The 18029-nt window shown below is 38.8% G+C and overlaps 1 protein-coding gene and 1 pseudogene across 4 annotated transcripts in view; both read left to right on the top strand.

Moving 5' to 3' along the window:
• The window catches only part of AKT3 (AKT serine/threonine kinase 3), a 352958-nt gene that overhangs the window by 218325 nt on the left and 116604 nt on the right, over nucleotides 1–18029 (top strand). The gene's annotated exons all lie outside the window — the stretch shown is intronic.
• LOC117977890 (fatty acid-binding protein, brain-like) lies at nucleotides 10085–16243 on the top strand (annotated as a pseudogene).

An 18029-nucleotide genomic window follows, 5' to 3' on the forward strand; every position in this document is an offset into this window, starting at 1 on the left:
ATCCCATTATTTAATTTCTGTTCATCAGACTGGGGAATATCCTATTAGACACTGTCTTATCTCACTACTTACACTTTTCTGAGTAACTGTACAGAACTGCATATATTTCACAAATGATAGACTATTCTGATTGAAGTAGTGCCTTGCTGCTTTCTCCCAACAAATCTATTTATCGTTTCTTGAAAGAAAATATGCTCATTTATAGCAAGATGATTAACACTATGAAGATTTGGAGTGTGACAAGACCTGGGGTTTGGCTCCTGCTGTGCCCTTCTCAGAGCAACATATCAGGGAAGAAATGATTTTGATATCTTTTTACTGGTGATGTTAACTTTGATTGCTTGACTACAGTGGTGTCTACTGTGTTTCTTCACTTTAAAGTTGCTATTTTTCCATTCATAAGTAATCAGTATCTTAGAGGAAATACTCTGGGACTATATAAATAACCTATTTTTTCTTAAACTTTTATGTACTAATTTTAACACCCATATCAGTGGATTTTGCCCATAATAATTATTACTGTTGTGTTCTAATGGTGATTTTCTATTTCCCTCATTCCTTATACATTTATTCTTAGTCAGTTAAGCTAAGGGTTTATCAATTTTGTTAATCTTTTCAAAGAACCAACTTTTGGCTTTGTTGACTTTTCTTTCTTTTATCTGTGTTTGCTTTAATCTTTTTTTTTTTTTCCTACTGCTTGCTTTGGGTTAATTTATTTTTTTCCTAGTTCCTTAAGTTATAAAGTTAGATTGTTGATTTGAGATCTCTCTTATTTAGTATAAGCATTTATGGCTTTAAATTTCTCCCTTAGCACTGCTTTTGTGGCATCCCATAAATTTTAGTCTGTCGTATTTTTGTTTTCATTCATCTCAAAGTATTTCTAATTTCCTTTGTCGTTGATTGTGTCTGTTGTTTAATTTCTACAAATTTGGGGGTTTTCTTGTTTTCTTTATATTCTAACTTCATGTTGTAGTTGGAGAAGATACTTTGTATTTGTCTTTTAAAGTTTATCGAGACTTTATTTGTAATCCAACATATGATCTATCCTGGAGAACGTCCCCTATGCACTTGAAAAGACTGTACATTCTGTTGTTAGGTAGAGTATTTTGTGTATATTTAATAGAGCATTTTGTGTATATGTCTTAGATTTAGTTGCTTTATTGAGTTGTCGAAGTCTTCCGTTGCTTTACTTATTTCTTTCTGGTTGTTGTATTCATTATTGAGAGTGTAGGGTATTGAAATCTCCAACTATTATTGTAAAATGGTCATTGCTTTCTGCAGTTCTTTCAATTTTTGCCTCATATATTTTGATGGTCTTGTTATTAGGTATGTAAGTGTTTATTATTGTTATATCTTGCTGTATTAACTCTTTTATTAATAATATCTTTTTTTTGGTCTTTTCTGGCCTTTTCATTTAAAGTCTATTTTGTCTGATATTAATATAGCCACCCCTTTTCTCTTTTGGTTACTATGGCAGTACCCCCTTTAGCTGCAGTTTTGCTTTTCATGGTTTGAGTTACCCCCAATCAACCACAGCCTAAATATAGATGAGTAGAGTAAAATAAGATATTTTGAGAGAGAGACCACATGCATCACAATAACTTTTATCACAATATGTTGTTATAAGTTTTCTATTTTATTATTGTTGTTAACTTACTTTTAATAGTAGCTGTTAATCTACTTTTAACATCCATTTATAAAGGATGTGCCTAATTTACAAATTAAACTTTATCTTAGGTAGTATGTGTAGGAAAAAAACACAGTATATGCAGTTGGCTCTCTGTATTCCATATCCATGGATTCAACCAATGTGGATTTAAAATACTCAAAAATAATAATACAAGAATAAAAATATTAAAAATTAAAAAACCAATGTATTGTAACAGCTATTTACATAACATTTACATTATATCTGATATTATAACTAATCTAGAGATGATTTAAAGTATATGGGAAGATGTGCATAGATTATATGCAAATACTATGCTATTTGATACTAGGGACGTGAGCATTTGTGGATTTTGTTATCTGCAGGGGGATTTTGAAACCAATCCCCCATGGATATCAAGGAATGACTTTATAGAGTTTGGTACTATCCATGGTTTTAGGCAAATACCAGGGTCTCAAAACATATCCTCCACTAATAAGGGGAACTGCTATATTTTCATGTAATAATTTTTTCTCTTTCACTTTTACCCTGTTTGTGGCTTTTGGAGACAGCATGGAATTGGATCATTCTTATTGTTTGTTTAATCGACTTTCCCAATCTCTTTCTTTTGATTGGAGAGTTTAGTCCATTTATGTTTAAAGTGAGTCGTGATAAGGACTGACTTCGGTCCTTTTGCTATTTATTTTCTATATGCCTCATTGCTTTTTGTCCCTCCTTTTCTACATAAATGCCTTCTTTTGTGTTTAATTGATTTTTTAGTGAAACATTTTAATTCTCTTGTCATTTCCTGTTGTGTATATTCTATAGCTATTTTCTTTGTATAGGTTATATTTAATATCCTGAAGTTATAGTACTGTAATTTGAATTTATACCACCTTAACTTTAATAACCCTCAAAAACTCCACTTCTTTACAATTCTGTCCTTACTCCTTTCAATTGTTGGTGTCTTTAAATTGCATCTTTATGCATTGTGTGTCCAAAAACAAGACTACTAATTTTTTAATGTATGAGTCTCTTTAATCATGTAGAAAGCAAAAAGTGGTATTACAACACAAACTTACAGTAATACTAGCTTTTATAATTTTTTGTGTATTTAGCTTTACCAAATCTTTAATTCTTCACCTGACTTTAAGTGACTGTCTAATGTCCTTATATTTAAACCTGAAGGGTTTAATATGACTCACTATAGCTTTTCTTGTATGACAGGTCCAGTGCTAATGAACTCCCTCAGTTTCTGTTTACCTAGAAGTGTCTTGATACCTCCCTCATTTTTTGAAAGATAGTTTTGCTGGATTCTTGCTTTAGTTTTTTTCCTTCAGCACTTTGAATGTATCAACCAATTGCCTTCTGATGAGAAATCTTCGATAATCTTATTAGGGTGCCCTTGTATTTGATGATAAGCAAGCAAAACAGACTCATTGCTGATATGGAAAAAGTTCGAGTGGTCTTGATAGAAGATCAAACCAGCTGCAACATTCCCTTAAGCCAAAGCCTAATCCAGAGCAAGGCCTTAATTCTCCCAATTCTGTGAAGGGTGAGAGAAGTAAGGAAGCTGCAGAAGAACAGTTGGAAGCTAGGAAAGGTTGGCGTGTGAGGTTTAAGGAAAGACACCATCTCTATAGCCTAAAAGTGCAATGTGAAACCACAAGTGCTGACACAGAAGCTGCAGCAAGTTATCCAGATATCTAGCTAAATAATTGGTGAAGATGACTACACGAAACCACAGATTTTCCATGTAGTTGAACCTAGGACTTCCTTAGAAAGGAGAAGTCATTGCCTGGCTCTAAAGCTTCCAAGGGCAGATTGACTCTCTCAGTAGTGGCTGTGCAGTTGGTGACTTTAAGTTGAAGCCATCGCTCCTTTACCATTTCAAAAATCCTAGGGCCCTTAAGAATTATGGTAACTCTACACTGCCTGTTCTCTATCAGTAAAGCAACAAAGCTTGGATGACAAGCACATCTGCTTACAGTATGTTTTACTGAATATTTTAGGCCTGCTGTGGAGAACTGCTCAGAAAAAAAGATTACTTTTTAAATATTACTGCTCATTGACAATGCACCAGATATACAAAAGCTCTGATGGAGATATACAAGGAGATGAATGTTGTTTTCATGCCTGCTAACCCAGCGTCAGTTCTGCAGCTCATTATCAACGTCCATTCTGCAGCCCATTATTTCAACTTTCAAGTCTTATTATTTAAGAAATACATTTTGTAATAGATAGTAATTACTGCCATAGATAATAATTCCTCTGCTGATAGATCCAAGGAAACTTAATTGAAAACCTTTTGGGAAAGATTCACCATTCTAGATGCCTTGAAAAACATTCAGTCTTCATGAATGTTCATGGAAGGAGGTCAGAATATCAACATTAATAGGAGTGTGTAAGAAGTTGATTCCAATCTTCATGGATGAGTTTGAGGGGTTCAAGACTCCAGTGGAGGAAATAACTGCAGAGGTGGTAGAAATAGCAAGAGAACTAGAATTAGCAGTGGAGCCTGAAGATAGGACTAAATTTTATCAGGCCCATGATAAAACATGAACAAATGAGGATTTGCTTCTTATGGATGAGCAAAGAAACTGGTTTCTTGAGATAGAATCTACTCTTTGAGAAGATGCCATGAACATTGCTGAAATAACAGCAAAGGATTTAGAAAATTACATAAACTTAGTTGATAAAGCAGTGGCAGGTTGTGAAAGGATTGACTCCAATTGTGAAGAAAGTTGTGCTGTGGATAAGCAGCATGGCATGCGAAAGAGAAAGCCTTTCTTGGAAGAGAAAGTCAATATGGGAAACTTCATTGTTTTCTCATTTTAAGAAATTGCCACGCTGGGCATGGTGGCTCGTGTCTGTAATCCCAGCACTTTGGGAGGCCAAAGCAGGCAGATCGCTTGAGGTCAGGGGTTCAAGACCAGCCTGGCCAATATGGTGAAACCTTGTCTCTACTAAAAATACAAAAATTAGTTGGGTGTGATGGCAGGTGCCTGTAATCCCAGCTACTTGGGAGGCTGAGGCATGAGAATTGCTTGAATACCAAGATCGTGCCACTGCACTCCAGCCTGGGTGCCAGAGCAAGACTTCGTCTCAAAAAAAAGAAAGAAATTGCCACACCCACTCTCACCTTTGGTAACTGCCACCCTGATCACTCAGCAGCCATCAACGTCAAGAGAAGACCTTCTGCCAGCAAAAAGATAACAACTTGCTGAGGGCTCAGATGACCCTTAGCCTTTTTTGGCAGTCAAGTATTTTTAAATTAAGGTATGTACATTTCTTTAGACATAGTGCTGTTACACACTTAATAGACTACAGTATAGTGCAGTGTAAACATAACTTATATGCACTGGGACACCACAAAGTTAGTGTGACTCGTTTTATTGCAATACTTTTGTTGTGGTGGTCTGGAACGAAACCTGACGTATGCCTGTATGGAAAAAAAAAAAAAAGAGGCTATTTGGTTGAGACATGAAACATTGGGTCTTGAGAAGCCCAGGTCTGTTGATGTAGAGTAACCTTTCCTTCATTACAGGTCTGACCATACTATTTGATTGTCCCATGAATAATATTCATTTACTTACACCATTGCAAACACCAAATTGGCGTTCAGTTTTTAGGATTTATCAATAGACAAAGCACCGAAGACTTAAGTGTAGTTACAGAACAGACTGAAAATGTTATAAACCCTGTCAGTGTAAAAGAAATGGTATAGTTGATGGATGTCAGCTGAAAGCATGTTATAATTTTTTTTTTAAAAAAAGCAAGAATGAATTGGAGGCCAGAGACAGGGTGATGGAGCCACCAGGGTTGCAAAGGCAGAGGTTGATGGAGCCACCATGGGCCTAGAGGACAGAAATACAAATTACTGAGGATTAGTTACAGACCTTGAAATCGAATTTCCCTTGCTGGGTTTAGAACTTGCTTGGAATCAGTGATGTTTTTACTTCTTCCAATTTCTCCCTTTCTGAGTGGGAATATCTGTCCTAGGCCTTTTCTACCATTGGACTTTGGAAGCAGATAACTTGTTTTCTGGTGTGAGAGGTCCACAGATTTAGAGGAATTTTGCCCCAGGGTGGATTATGCATAGAGTCTCACCCATTCCTGATTTGGGTTATAACACTTGGGACTTTTGAGCTGATTATATTTAAATGAGATTTTGGACTTTGACTTGATACTGCACTGGTTGAGACTTTTGGGGATATTGGCTATAAAGTATGGCATATGGGCTATAAAGTACATTCTTTGGTCTAAAGACATGTAACTTGGTGGGGGTGCAGTACCTTCTGTTCCAGTCATCTTACAGTATTTTGAGCTTTTGTATCTACCATTGGGTATGCAAAGCCCAATCCACTGTAAACGTCTATTTCCAAGAATGACCATTTATAGCTTCCTGGGGATAGTGGCAGTAGCTCAGTGTAGTGTATTTGCCAACTATATATGGGAGTGGGGGGACTTTTTTCTGGGGAATATATGCCATAGTCATCTGCAGTCTCTTTCTCCCTTTCTGGCAGACAGGATGGCTCTTTCTGGAATTTTGTGCATCAGAGGGTACAAGAGGAATATATCAATGGCCAGCCCATCTCTGTCTGCATTGCTGCATATCTCCCATATCGTTTTTATTTTTATTTTTGGAGTCAAAGTCTCACTCAGTCACCCAGGCTGGAGTGCAGTGGCGCGATCTCGGCTCACTGCAAGCCCCGCCTCCTGGGTTCACATCATTCTCCTGCCTCAGCCTCCTGAGTAGCTGGGACTACAGGTGCCCGCCACCACGCCTGGCTAATTTTTTGTATTTTTAGTAGAGACGGGGTTTCACCATGTTAGCCAGGATGGTCTCGGTCTCCTGACCTCATGATCCACCCGCCTTGGCCTCCCAAAGTGCTGGGATTACAGGCATGAGCCACTGTGCCCGGCCAATATCTCCCATATCTACTTATTTTGGGGACCCAGATAGCCACCTCAAACAAGCATGCTGGGACATCCACTTGCTGGTTCCAGTCATCTCCTGATCCTGAAAGAAGTTCTTTTGATGACCATCAACATGTCCTACTTTAATTCACCCCTTAAATTCCCATAATGATTCTCATAGAGCCATGCCTCATTAATCACCCATCCATTTATTATTTATTTTGTTTACTTATTTATTTTTGAGATGGAGTTTTGCTCTTGTTGCCCAGGCTGGAATGCAATGGTGCAAACTCAGCTCATTGCAACCTCTGCCTCCCAGGTTCAAGAGATTCTCCTGCCTCAGCCTCCCAAGTAGCTGAGATTACAGGCATTCACCACCACACCTGGCTAACTTTTTGTATTTAGTAGAGGCGGGGTTTCACCATGTTGGTCAGGCTGGTCTCAAACTCCTGACCTCAGGTGATCCACCTGCCTCGGCCTCCCAAAGTGCTGGGATTACAGGCGTGAGCCACCATGCCTGGCACATCCATTTAATAGTCTAGTTTTTCACTGCCTATTGGCCTGACCATATGGCCAGGCAAATGGCCACAGCCCATTCATGGGTGTACATCCACACATGAAGGTTATGTTTGTTTAGTTCATCCATCATTGCAAGGAGAACAGTGTACAATTGAGCCCTTTGAGCTGATTTGTTGTTCTTTCATCAGTTTCACATCAGTCAGTTATAGTGTGACAGCCTTCCAAACAGGATGCTGGCTGATTACCTTTGAACTGCTATCATCTGTAAAACAAGCCACCTTTTGGTGGTCAGTGAGAGCTCTTTGTAAGACACTAGCATTTGAACAGTAGGGTGTGGCAATAGGATCTGGTAGCTTTACAGATGGTTCCAAAGTTGATCTGGAAGAAAAGAGGAGGCCAAGCGTGATGACTCATGGCTGCAGTCTCAACACTTTGGGAGGCCAAGGCAGGAGAATCGCATGAGTCCAGGAGTTCAGACTCAGACTCAGCCTGGGCAACATAGTGAGACTCCCATCTCTACAAAAAATAAAAATTAGCCAGGTGTGGTGGCATGCCTCTGGTGATACCAGCTACTCATTTGGCTGAGATGCGGGATTGCTTGAGCCTGGGAGGTCAAGGCTGCAGTGAGTTGTGATTGCCCCCACTGTATTCAGCCTGGGTGACACAAAGTGAGACCCTGTCTCAAAAAAAAAAAGGTTTTCTTCTATTGAATATGCTAAGTGTCTTCTTGTATTCCTCAGCACATTCCCGTTAAGCCATTTTCATTTTGTTATTGGTACTCGTTAGAGTGTTTCTCTGACATTACCCAAGACATGGATATTTTAGGTTTTAGGATTATGTTATGTCCTTCAGTCGTAAAGACAGTTGCAGTTAATGCCCGGGAGCAAACCAATAATCGTCTCTCTAATGATGTGTTCTATACTTTCTTGTCTGGCCCATGGTCCCAGTGGTTACTGCCGGACAGCATTCATGGGCTTTTTGCCATAAGCTCCAGTCTAAGTATGAGTTGCAGATACTTCTAAAGTCATATCTGAGTGTATATCGTAAGGACCCAAAGGCATTAATTGAGCCACTGCAACTTAGATAATAGCCTGCTGTTGTTTAGGTTTCCATTCATATGTGTCCTTTCAGGTAGTTTTACGGATTGGATTTAGCACTAGTCCCCAGATACAGAATTTTTCTTCGCAAAACTCAAGCAAACCAGGTGCAGTGAATGCTTCTTGTTTACTTTCATGGTTATGTAATAAGAGCAATTTAATTTTAGTTGCTGTAGAATGTTATGGGTGGTTCCTGCCCAGGTTATTCGTAAGAATTTCACAGTTTGGCTAGACCCTGGGGTATTTGCTGATTTATCCTCTAGCCTGTGGTATTCCTGTGAGCCACCACTATTTTCAAGTTAGCCCTAGCTTGTTCTTAGGTTTCTGATACCGTCATAATGTCATCAGTGTAGTATATTGTTGTATTCTGGACCTGTGTCAAGTCAGAATCCCTTCGAAACAAATTATAATGGTAAGCTGATAAATGCAGATAAACCTGCAGCACTGCAGTAAGTGTAAATTGGGATCATTCCCACTAGAAGGCAAAGTGCAGTTGTTTTTTTCCTGAGATTGGGACCAAGAAAAAAGTATTTTCAAGATCAATCAGTATGTCTCTCTCTCTTTTTTTTTTTAATTGAAACAGGGTCTCACTATGTTGTCCAGGCTAGTCTTGAACTCCTGGACTCAAGTGATCCTCCTGCCTTGGCCTCCCAAAGTGCTGGGATTACAGGTGTGAGCCACTATGTCTGGCTGAGTATGTCTCTTTTAGATTGTTTTATTGTGAGAACTTCTGAAACCATGTCAGAGACTGCTGATGCTGTAGATGACACTATATTATTCAAGTCTTGATTATCTGCTGTGAGTTTTCATGAATAATTCACCTTTTTCATGCACGACACAGAATTTGTTGGTAACAGCACTCCAGTGTCGAACATGTCATTAATTCATGTGCTAAATCTCTTTTGGTCCACCATGATACTGTTTCAAATTAACAACCTATGTGAGCTGGGGAAGTTGCACAGATTCTCATTTAGCCTGTTCTGACTGAAGGGAAAACTAACAAGCTTTCTGCAGTATAGTAGCTGAAGTTTTCCCTGGTCAAACATCATATCCTTCCCCAAAACATATTCAGGTAATGTGGATGCAAATACTTCCAAGATTCATTCAAACATACTAATTTTCATCCAAATTTTAATTTAATCCTATCAGCCATTTCATCCTCATATCCTGTCTTTCTAGTTATTGCCTCTGCTAGGATTTTACCAATAGGTTTTGGAATCAGAGGCACTGAATTCTATGTCAGGAACCCCTGGAAGGTTTCTTTTTTACCTTCTATTGTACCTACAGGTGTGCATATGGCCTTCAGTCCCTACTAGGAGATTAGTTAAAAGAAAGCCCTGCTTCTGTGTCAGTCCTCATCCTGATTAATTTGGTAGCCCATCACCTCTGATGATTTGAACTGAGGTTCTTCATTGTCATTTTTGCTTCCCAGCTTGGTGCATTCCTTGAAATTAGGGTGCATAGAGTGTTTGTTTAGGGCCCTTCAGTGTTGGGGGACTAAGAGGCGCTCCCATTGGTAAACCTAACTTCTGATAGTGCAGCATTAAGACCTTTGTGTTAACATCAGTGTCCATTTTATTCATCCCATCTCTTAGTAACCATTTAAAACTTCATCCTGCTTGGGACTTCGTTGACTATCTGTTTTGTGTTACCCATTCACTTGTGATTCAGTCTTATTTTCTTAGCATCTGTAAGACCCATATTAAGAAGCTGAGACAACAAATCTGACACATTTCTTGGACCATTGATAGATTTTGCAGCAGTTATATCAGATGCCTGCCTAGAGGGGCCCCTTTAGTCACAGTATTTACCATGATTTAAAGGGCATATTAAGGATGAACAAACATCGCGATGACCATGAAGTTAATCCAGCATGGTTTGCATATGCAGCTTACCAGCTATGTCATCTATGGAGGAGTGCCACTTGGCATTTAAAGGAGGGGAAGGACCATTTCCCTTTTCAGGGTAAACAAATTTTACAGTGGCTTTTACCCAGTCCACCAGACTAGCTGTCCCTTTAGGAACAATCTATTGTGTGTTTGGATCATGTACAACAATCCATGATTGTTCAGTAATAAGGTTCCTGCATCAACCCCAAGCAGACTTCTTCATTCTGCAACATTCAGAATCAAAGATACTGCTCCCAAGTTAGTCACTCTCACAATCTATTTTCTTAAATGTTTTTCAGGAACCCGATGAATACCAGTTCACAAGGCAAGATAACTCCTTCACACATAACCCCTGCTTCCAGTACTGTCTTGGTTTTGTCACCCACCATTTGGACAATGTTCCTGGTGGTCAAAGGCCATAGAAATACTGTCTGTTTTTTTCAGCATAATTTTCCATTGGGTTTATCCTGGAGGCTAACAGCCATAGCTCAAGCTAACCAAAATCCAAGCTTTTTGAGCATCAGGATTTCCTTAACACTCTCTCTTACTTTCATTTTAGCTGTTTTAAAATACAGCAGACTGGGCCAGGCGCAGTGGCTCACATTTGTAATCCCAGTACGTTGGGAGGCCAAGACGGGCAGATCACTCGAGGCCAGGAGTTTGAGACCAGCCTGACCAACATGGTGAAACCCTGTCTCCACTAAAAATACAAAAAATTAGCTTGGCTTGGTGGCATGCGCCTGTAATCCCAGCTACTTGAGGGGCTGAGGCAGGAGAATCACTGGAACCCAGGAGGCAGAGGTTGCAGTGATCTGAGATCATGCCACTGTACTCCAGCCTGGGAGACACAGCGAGACTCCCTCTCAAAAAAAAAAAAAAAAAAAACACAAACTGCAGTGGCAGTAAGTCCAGCAGCTCCTCACTTCTGTCTCTAAAGTGGGGAAAGGGCAAGGGTGGAGGAGGCTTTCTGTAATACCTGGAAGCTGACCGACAGAACTTTGATGAGTACATGAAGGCTCTAGGGATGGGCTTTGTCACTAGGCAGGTGGGAAATGTGGACAAACCAACAGTGATTATCAGTTAAGAAGAAGACAAAAGGTGGTGATGAGGATTCAAAGTATGTTCAAGAACACAGAGGTTAGTTTCCATCTGGGAGAAGAGTTTGATGAAACCACTACAGATGACAGAAACTGCAAGTTTGTTGTTAGTCTGGACAGAGACAAACTCATTCACATACAGAAATGGGATGACAAAGAAACATATTTTATAAGAGAAATTAAGTATGGTGAAGTGGTTATGACTTACTTTTGGTGATGATGTGGTTGCCGTTCACCATTATAAGAAGTCATAAAAATGTTCATGGTTTGGTGCTGGAAGAGCTCTTTAGTTTTCCTCTTTACTCAAGTCTCAGTGCTATCCTGCTGTTACAGTATGGTTGATTAAATGGTTATTCTTGGTGTGGAGGTGGAAAATGGTGATTTAAGAGTTTGTTATTCCAAGCAGTTAGCCTAATTTTAACCTGGAAGTTTATCATGTTTTATAATTAAATTTTTGTCTTAAAAAAAGTGGATACATTTTATAATTTCCTTTGAAATGCAAATCAAATTGGAATAAAAATCTTACATGTGGGGAAAAAAGTACAAGTTACCAGTGGATTGTGTATTTAGCTTGTTTCTCATCATTTTGCATTTCTTTATGTATCCAGTGATCTAAGTCCTTGAGATTTTGGTCTGTCATTTCTAAATTCCATTGACAACTTCTATATGTAGTAACAGCACAGTACAGCTGCCGTCTCATGCCATTGGTCACTGTATACCCATTTAGGCATCAGAGTTTGTCATTGTCTGCCCTGTCATTCTTCCTTTTTTGAAACAATGTTTTTGCCATGCTTTAATGATTCCTACTTATGATGGCAACTGTGTCAGCTGTCCCTAAGACCACTCTCAGGCTCAGTGAGTCATGACTCACAAGACTCAGAAAAGACTCATGGTTATTGTTTATGATAGTGAAAAGTACAGATTAAAATTAGCAAAGGGAAAACCACATAGAGCAAAATCCTGGAGAAACCAAGTGCAAGCTTTAAGGTATCTTCTTCCAGTGGAGTCACATGGATGGTGTGGTGAAATCAAGGATCTCCAGAGAGACAGACACAATCGGATACATATACATATATGAGAGAGAATTCACTGGGAAATTGGCTCATGTGATTATGGAGGTTGAAAATTCCCAAGACAGGCCATCTGGAAGCTGGAGACCTTGGGATGCTGGTAATGTATCTCAGTCCAAGTTCCCTGGGAAGCTGATGGTGTAATTCTTAGTCTGAGGCTAAGGGCCAGGAACCTGGGTTTTGGTGGGAAACTAGGGAGTTGCTGGTATAAAGCCTGGAGTCCAAATGTCAGAGAGCCTAGAGTTCTGATGTCCAAGGACAGGAGAAGAAGAGTGTCCCCATTCCAGGAGAGCGCCTTTTCTTTGCTTTTTTTGGTCCTATTTGGGCTCTTAGTTGATTGGATGGTGTCTGCTCACATTGTGGGTGAATATTTCTCACTCAGTCCATCAATTCACATTCCAGTCTCCTCTGGAAACACAGAAACAGCTATTAGTAATGCTTTACCAGTTCTCTAGGTATTCCTTAATCCAGTCAAGTTGACACATAAGTGCATCTGTGATGGTTAATTTTAATTCTCCCAGTAGTGAAGTGTTGTCAACTAAAGAAGCTTACCTGAGCCTTGGTGTCCAGGGTTTTTATTGGAAGTCAGTCACATAGGCAAGCAGTACCTTCATGACTGCCCTGAGATGCTCAGATTCCAACCTCTCAGAGCAAAATCAGGCACGAAGTATTAATCATGCATCCTGTTGTTTGCATAAACTATCTAGTCAAACTGGTACCATGTGGCCCAAGATCTCCAGCATACAAAAATACTCTGACCAGGCAGAATATTTCAAAGGCTCAGAATTCATTTCCCAGGAGTTGGCCAAGGGCCAGTTCTGAAGACTGACTTTTTTGGGAATGTGTAGAGTTTGGGCAACCCAGGCCTGATGTGTTACCCTTTTTCTGCACGTAAGTCCATTAAAATAACCCAATGCGTTTGCTTGATTACTGGCATCTCTTTTTCCTTGGACTCTTAAGTTCTTACTGGTGGATCTTAACTGAAATCTCTTAACGTGATCAGCCAGTTACTTTGTTCTCTTCTTTCATGTTCTTTTGAACCTCTGTATTAAACATTGCATCAATGATTGTGGTTTATTGTAGGAAGCAGATAATGGTTTGATCTGCTATACCTTCATCAACTGTCATTGTTCTATTGGGAGTATGATTTCAGTGATTTATGTTCTAGAGTTATTTCATGCAGTTCGTGTAGCTTCTATTCTTCAGCAGCATGTACCAAGGTTATTCATTATTTACTAGTTCATTCACTCATTATTTCAATAAATATATGTCGAACACCTAATTATTTGCTAGGTACTGCTCTAGGCACTGGGACCATTTGAACGAACAAAACTGACAAACTCCTCTCCTTTGGGAAATTGTATTCAAGTCAGCAATTAGAGAATAAATAATACACATAATAAATAAACCATAGAGTATGTAATAAACTAATCCATACTTACAGAGAAAAGTGGAGTAGGGAAATAAGGAATAATGATGGTAGCGATTTTGGGGACTTAATGCAGTTTTAAATAGCATGACTATGGAAGGCCTCACTGAAAGGTGAAATTTCAGCAAGCATTTGAAGGAGATCAGGAAGCAAGTCCTTTAGATATTTTGAAGGAAGAATGTTCCAGCAAGGGGAAATAGCAATTGAGAAGGCCCTGAGGAGGGAGCTTACTTAGCACATTCTAACACATTCTTTGAATAGCTAGGAGTCTAGCATGGTGTGGAACAAGAATGGTGTAGGATGTTTGTAAGGATATTGGCTTTTACTGTGAATGAAGTGGGAAGCCTTTGGAAATTTTTATGCCGTGTAGTTACACAGTCTAGTTTTCAGTATCACTTTGGCTGCAGTGTTGACAATAGACTGTGGATTGGAAGCAGATAGTTTGCTAATTGCAGCAGTAATCTAGATAATTGATGATAGTGGCTTGTACTAGGGTAGTAGCAATGGAGGTAGTGATGATAATGAGACCTTGGGTGTATTTTGATGAAGAACCAACAGGATTGCTTGACAGATTGAATGTAGAGTATGAGTGGGAAAAAAAAGGAGTTGGAGATCATTGTTAAGATGTTTGGTCTAAGCAACTGAAAGCATGGTATTGCCATTCACTACATTGAAGTTGACTGCAGGAGAAACTTTTCAAGGGGAGATTTGGAATTAGGTTTTAGATATGTCAAATTTGCTATTTTTGTTAGATACTCCAGTTTATGTTATTGATTATACATCCATGCCAAATAGGCATTTTTTAAGTTTAGGAAAGAAGTCTAGATTTGAGGTATAAATTTGGAAGTCTGTCAGCATATATCCTGTATTAGAGCCATAGTCTGAATGAGTTCACCAAAGGAAGAGTGTACCCAGTGAAGAGAATTCTGAGGACTGAGTCCTGGAGATGCTTACAGAATAAGGGTTTCAGAGCAAAGGAAGCAGCAAATGAGACTGCGGAAAGACAACCACTGAAGAGGAGGAAGATGAAGAGATTAGGATGTCCTGGGACCCAAAAGAAGAACACGTTTTCAGGAGGAAGGAGTGATCAAATGTGTTAAATGTTACGTTTATGGCTTCTCTTCTGAGTAGGAAGTAAGATCGCATTTTGAAAGTGTGAACGAGTGAGACTGAGATAAAGAGAGACAAATAAATGAAAAGCTCCTGTGCTTGGAAGTCAGCACAGACCTGGGTTCTAGTCTTAGCTTAGTAGCTTGACTAGGTAAGGGTTAGTGTGTACATTTAAGTATACCTACCAGGCAAGGAAGAAGGCCTGGGAAAGATTTGAAACAACCATCCTGAGAAATTGAAGAGTGACCTAAGTAGCGATGGATGAAAGAGGCCTCAGAAGATTCAGCTGAGTTTTTAGGGAGATTCCAATGGTGTTAGTCAATATGTTTGTGTAAATTTATCTTTAGATGTGAAATACAGAGTTAAGAGGGTAGAGATGAACTTGTCCCAATACCGCGTATGAGAGAGGCAGAAGAAAGACTGGAGTCCAAAGTGATTATATCATGATGGAAGTCAAAGGAGTTCATTTGGCCTTCATCTAAGGAATGTTTGGAACAGGAGCATCAAGAACAAAGTATCAAACACAATACTCGAGAAAGGCGCAATAATGTTTGTAGTTAACAGAGAACAACGGTGCTTTCATCTCCATCAAGGTGAGAAATCTTCAAAAAAAGGAATAGAAATCAAGGAACAGAAGACAGTCTGACAGTTGGAGAATGGAAGAAGTATTAGAAGTCATTATCTGGGCCAGTGCTCAAGTTTTCAAGAAACAAAAGTTAGAACCCAAAATTTAGAGCTTGATAAGTGTGACATCTCTCCTCTGGCAGGAAAAAAAAAAGTATACATTGCTAACATATGGCTTGTTGAGACAGTGGAAAAGTAAATAATAATCACTGGTAATCATTGTTTAATTTGTAAAAGTGTGTCATATCACTACTCATCAGGGAAATGCAAATCAAAACCACAATGTGATATCATCTGTATTAGTTCATTCTCACACTGGTATAAAGAACTGCCCAAGACTGGGTAATTTATAAAGAAAAGAGGTTTAATTGACTCACAGTTCTGCGTGGCTGGGGAGGCTTCAGGAAACTTACAGTCATGATGGAAAGGGGAAGAGGCATGTCTTGTGTGGTGTCAGGCGAAGAAAGAGCGAGTGTTTGAAGAGGAACTGTCAGACACTTATAAAACCATCAGAGCTCCTAAGAATTCACTCACTATCACAAGAACAGCGTGGGAGACACTGCCCCCTGATCCCAGTCACCTCCCATCAGGTCTCTCCCTCGACATGTAGGGATTATGGGGATTACAATTCAAGATGAGACTTGGGTGGGTACCTAACCATATCATCATCTCACCCCAGTTACAATGACTTTTATCAAAAAAACAAAAAAATCACAGATGCTAAAGGGAACTCTCCTATGCTATTGGTGGGAATGTAAATCAGTATAACCACTATAGAAAACCATATGAAAGTTCCTCAAAAACTAAAAATAGAACTACCATATATATATCCAAAACAAAGGAAATCATCATAACGGGGAGACATCTACACCCTTAGGTTTATTGCAGCACTATTCACAACAGCCAAAATATGTAATCAACCTAAGTGCCCATCAATGAATGAAAGGATAAATGCGATATACGTACAGAGTGGAATATTATTTAGCCATAAAAAGAATGAAATCATGTCATCTGCAGCAACATTGATGGAAATGGAACCCATTATGTTAAGTGAAATAAGCCAGGCACAGAAAGACAAATATTGCACATTTTCTTATGTGGGAGCTAAAAAACGAGATTGCATCAAGATAGACAGTAGATTGGTTGTTCCTAGAGGCTGGGGATGGTAGGGGGATGGGGAGATGGAGTTGATTAATAGGTACAGAAGTACAGTTGTAATAAGACCTAGTGTTAGATAGTTCAGTAGGGCGACTATAGTTAACAACCACCTACTGTGTATTTTAAAATAGCTGGAAGAGAAGAATTTGAATGTCTCCAGCATAAAGAAAAGTTAAAGGTTGGAGGTGATGAATATCCCCATTACCCTAATTTGGTCATTACACATATGGAATGTGTCAAAACAACACATGTACCCCGAAAATGTATACAACTATTATGTATCAAAAAAACATGTGCCAAAGTAACATTTCTCTACCCTCTTCCCGTTTCTCCCACCTGATTCGTGTCTTCCTCTAGGTCTCATTTATAGCTCTGGGTTGATGGAGGAAATGGTTTAGACAGAATGTGTCTTGATTTCAACTAGACTTGTGGTCAATTTGGAGAAAATAATGTGAGCAGAGTACCTAGTGAAGTAGATAGTAGGTTGTTTGAAGATGGGAGGCAGTTTTGTGAAGTAGAAATGACCTTTACTATTGAACTTAGATGTGGGATCAGTTGGTGCAGGGATTAAAGGAGATGACACTCATGGTGTTCTTGATCATTAAGGGTAGAAATTTTCTTTTTCTCCTCTTGTTTGCCCTCTCCTACACCTCATTTCCTCAAATAACCTAATTACCACAAAACATCGAGAGGGTCAAATGAAAGGAGAACTTTAGATCATGTGTAGTAGAGGGTGAATGATAAATTGGAGAGGATTGGGAAAATAAAATATTAAAAAGACTATTCCTCTGCCTCAAGAAATAAAATCCCATTCCCCCTAATTCTTCTTTCTATGAAAGAAATTAGATTTAAAAGTTCATTATTTACTATTTTACCATGGATAAATATATGTAAATTTGTATCTCAAAAGCTTTTCCATGAAAAAAAATACATTGTACCCCCAAGCATTTCTAGAACTCTTCATAATTATGATCAACAAATGGATTTTTTAAAAGGCATCACATTGTTTTAGTCACTGTTTTACTACTGTTATTTTTAACTTTTTGTTTTGACATGTTGCTTTTAACTGTAATTAAAAATTATTGGCATCTGTGTTTACTTTTTAGCTTGTGCATACCTTATCTTCATAGCAGAAACTAATTAGTATGTGAAATACAGTACCATTAAATATGCATTAATGGGAAGAAATTCTAATCTGATCAGCTGTAAAATATGTCAGAAAATACATTTTGGTATGTACATGGTGTTCATTCCAGTTCCATTCTCATAACAAATACTGTTTTTGCTTTTGCCTCCATACGTCTTTACTTGGTTCCTTGGATGTGGTCAGATTACAAATTTAGGGGGTAGAAAAGTCTTGCCTCATGAAAGTTACTAAGTGATTTAGAAAAATAACTATTATGCGTGATAAACCTGTTTTAACAAAATAGAATGTAATACCCCACTGAAAATATTCAAAGCACTAGAA

Source organism: Pan paniscus, chromosome 1 (assembly GCF_029289425.2).
Source record: "Pan paniscus chromosome 1, NHGRI_mPanPan1-v2.0_pri, whole genome shotgun sequence".
Taxonomy (NCBI): domain Eukaryota; kingdom Metazoa; phylum Chordata; class Mammalia; order Primates; family Hominidae; genus Pan; species Pan paniscus.